General features: G+C 42.5%; 1 pseudogene; it reads left to right on the top strand.

Annotated features, from left to right (window-relative positions):
• LOC102176222 lies at positions 2,644 to 3,607 on the top strand (annotated as a pseudogene).

The following is a 4,166-nucleotide window of genomic DNA, read 5'->3' as shown; positions in this document are numbered from 1 at the left end:
CTGCCAACACCACTCCCAGACACAAATGTATTACATTTTTTTTTCATTTACAAGAGTATCTGACAGTGTCAATAGCTTCAAATTCTCAACTTTGTGGATAAAGTTTCATAAATCTCTTCAAAGCCTTTGATCTGAGGGAGGGGTGTGTCCTCTGGATTGGGTTGTCCCCTGATTGGGTTGTCCACTCTCTTCCCCTATAAAAGAAGAAGCAGAAGCAGAAGTTCCTGTACTTTCCAGCAAGTCACAGGCTTTCTGCATCTCCAGAGTGGTCGGAGGACAGCACTTGGAAGACAGGGAATCCTGCATAGACCAGAGTTCCAAGGAGGCCTCTTCTGGTGAGTGTGGAATCTCTTGATTGCAAGAGAGTGTTCATGTATATACTTTTTTTTTTTTTCAAAATCTTTTTAAGTCGGCAGACAATAGCTCTTAAAGAGGTTACCTTGTTGAAAGTTATTTCCTTGGTGTTAGTGTTAAGAAATACTGAAGATTTTGTATATTTTTGAGTCTGAAGCTTTCTTAGGATAGTAGCCCAGATTTTTTTCTTGGCATGTGGGATCTTAGTTCCTAGACCAGGGATCAAACCCCATGCAGTGGAAGCTTGGAGTCTTAACCACTGGACCACCAGGGAAATCCCAGGTAGTACATATATTTTTAAAAAACAAAATCACTATGAAGTAGAAGTATTTGGCTGTGTTCTTTAAATAGTTCTCTGAGAAGTTGTTTTACACACTATGTGTTTAATTTTCCTTCCTTTCTTTAAAAAAAATCAGTTCTTTGCTTCAAGAACTATTTGAACCTATTGCTCCAAATAGGTCATCAGTTTGGCCTTCTGCAATTTCTTCATCAACAATTGTCCTTAATTTTTTCTCCCTTCTTACTTCTCTTCCTCCATATCTCCTTTCTCTGTCTCTCTGTTGGCCTTATTGATGATCACAATACTTAATTATACCTGAAACTATAGTAGATAAGGGCTTCTCAGGTAGCTCGGCTGGTAAAGAATCCACCTGTCATGCAGGAGACCACCGTTAGATTCCTGGGTCAGGAGGTTCCCCTGGTGAAGGGATAGGCCACCCACTCCAGTATTCTTGGGCTACCCTGGTGGCTCAGACTGTAAAAAGCCTGCCTGCAATGTGGGAGACCTGAGTTCAATCGCTGGGTTGGGAAGATGACCTGGAGGGGAGCATGGCAACCCACTCCAGTCTTCTTGCCTGGAGAATCGCCACGGACAGACTAAGCACAATAGTAGATATTCTTTAGTCTATAACCCTTTTTACTCATTAGGATTCAAATAAACTGGGGCAGTGACTTTAAGTTAAACTCAAGGCTTTTAGTACAATGTGGCATATAATTGTTTAGTCGCTAAGTCATGTCTGACTCTTTGCCATCCCATGGACTGCAGCATGCCAGGCTCCCCTGTCCTTCACTATCTTCCAGAGTTTGCTCTAATTCATGTCCACTGAGTCGGTGATGCCATTCAACCATCTCACGCTCTGTCATCCCCTTCCTCTCCTGCCTTCAATCTTTCCAAGCATCAGGGTCTTTTCAATTTTTCTTCAGGTTAGGTGGTCAAAGGATTGGAGCTTCAGTTTCAGCATTAGTCCCCCCAATAGCTGCTCTGTAAATGGGATGATCAAATAATTTTCCCTCCAAACTTGGACTTCTAGATCAATGTTCAGGGATAGTGTTAATAATTATGGCAGGACAACAGAAATAAAATAAAAATTTTAGTTTCTCCCTTTAAAAATATCTTCTGAAGACAGAGATGATAGGTTTAAATGAAAGGGTGTGCTGATTAGGTTTACATGTTAACCAGATTATTGTGATTAGAGGTTAAATGGATTACATAGAAAAAGGATTAGAAGCCCTAGTGCCGATTAGACAGTCTACTACAAAAGAGATTTTTATCATCGTATAACTGAAGTTGAGTGAATTTATTAGAAAAGTTTAGAAAGTATTTTTTTTGAGTTTGAACAGTCTTTTTCAAAAAATATATCTGAGCCCAGTCTAAGGGCAAAGTGAATAAGTGAGTCTGTCAGTGTAAACCGCCAAAGTCCACATTACTCTTCCCTTCATTGGGCATCCAACTTAGTGAGAAAATCAAGATAAAGAGATGATGTGCCTGCGTGCTAAGTTGCTTCAGTCATATATATTTGTGAACCCATGGACTGCAGCCTTCCAGCTTCCTCTGCCCATGGGATTCTCCAGGCAAGAAAACTGGAATGGATTGCCATGCCCTTCTCCAGGGGATCTTCCCGATCCAGGGATGGAACCTGTGTCTCTCACATCTAACCTGCATTGGCAGGCAGGTTCTTTACCACTAGCACCACCTGGGAAGTCTGGATAGCATACATACAATTCAAAATTGGAAACATTAATAGGGAAAGTGCAATATTAATCTTAATGACTGGATCAGGAAAGGTCACTGTGTTAAATGGTGTTTTGCAGGAACATTGAAAGGTGCTCAAGACTGATTCGAGGGCTCCAGACGCAGCGGCTCTGGAGGTCTGAGCCGCATCACCGACTCCCTTGGAGGTTCCTAGACCTGACGTTCCTGGAGCAGTAGAGGGCCTCACCGCGCAGTAGAGACCTGCTGGGTCTCTGTTCATCCCGCGAGATCTCGTGTTAACCTCGGCTACTGGAAATATGGCTGCAGCGAGTGAACCCGCGGTGGAGAAAACTGTGGAATCTGTTACTGTGAAGAGGGAAAAGAGAGAAAACGAACAAATCCGTAAACTCTTCATTGGTGGCTTGAGCTCTGAAACCACAGAAGAAAGTCTGAAGAACTACTATCAGCAGTGGGGAAAACTCACCGACTGTGTGGTCATAAGGGGCCTTGCCAGTCAAAAATCAAGAGGATTTGGTTTTGTTACTTTCTCCTCCGTGGCTGAGGTGGATGCAGCCATGGCGGCCAGACCTCATTTCATTGATGGGAGAGTGGTTGACCCCAAACGTGCTGTTGCGAGAGAGAAATCTGAAAAACAGGGGTCGCTTGTCACTGTGAAGAAGCTGTTCGTTGGTGGACTTAAGGAAGATACCAAGGAGCATCATCTTAGAGAATACTTTGAGAAATATGGAAAAATCGATGCCATTGAGATCATCACTGATAGGCAGTCAGGCAAGAAAAGAGGCTTTGGATTTGTGACTTTTGATGACTATGATCCCGTGGATAAGATAGTGTTGCAGAAATACCATACCATCAACGGTCATCGTGCAGAAGTCGGGAAGGCTTTGTCGAGACAGGAAATGCAGGAAACTCAAGGTTCTAGAGGTAGAAAAGGAGGCCCTTTTAGTGTTTCTTCTAGTGGGGGTGGAAATTTTGGACGAGGGCCAGGAACTAAATTTAGAGGAGAAGCTGATGGGTATGGAAATGGTCCCGGATCTAGGGATGGCCGTCATGGGTATGGAGGAGGACCTGGAGGTGGGAATTTTGGAGGTTACCCTTGTTATGGAGGTGGGAATTTTGGAGGTTACCCTTGTTATGGAGGAGGAGGTGGAGAATATGGTGGTCGAGGTCCTGGGTATGGCAACCAGTGGGAATTCTCTGGAGGTGGTTATGGCAATAATTTTGGAAATTACGACCAGCAACCTTCTTATTATGGTCCAATGAGGAATGGAATCTTTGGTGTTGGCAGGAACATAGCGGCCCCATATAGTGGAGAAAATTATGGCCCAGGAGGCAATGAAAGAAGTGGGGGTTATGGAGGGGGAAATGGGTATTGAGCTTCTTCCTGTTTGCCCTGGGCTTCACTGTCTGAATAGCACAAGATGAGAGCCCAGACATAACAGAAGAGTTTCAGGTTATTGAAATAAAGACATTAAGAAAACTCTTATCTCAGCCATGAATAAATATTTGGTGATGTGTCAGAAGACCTAAGAGCAGGTTCAAAGAGTCATTTTTGTGAATGGACTGGATTATTAAGAACATTACCTTCCTGTGGAGGAAAAATTGTGAAAAAAAAAAAAAAAAAAAAACAACTGACTGAGACAGTTTCCTAGCTTCTTAATTGTTTCTTTCTAGTGAGTGTGGAAGTATTCCTTCTTTGATAATGTTAAATGTGTAAGTTTCAGGTGACATGTGAAACTTTTAAATGGTTTTATCTCAAAGTTTTAAAACTATTAGCCAGAATCAGCACAATAGACAGAATGTTGTTCCTTTAAAACTTTGT

The sequence above is a fragment of the Capra hircus genome, chromosome 7 (genome assembly GCF_001704415.2).
Source record: "Capra hircus breed San Clemente chromosome 7, ASM170441v1, whole genome shotgun sequence".
In the NCBI taxonomy this organism is placed as follows: Eukaryota; Metazoa; Chordata; class Mammalia; order Artiodactyla; family Bovidae; genus Capra; species Capra hircus.
Note: the sequence above shows the minus strand (reverse complement) of the source record. Positions and strands in the feature narration are given on the sequence as shown.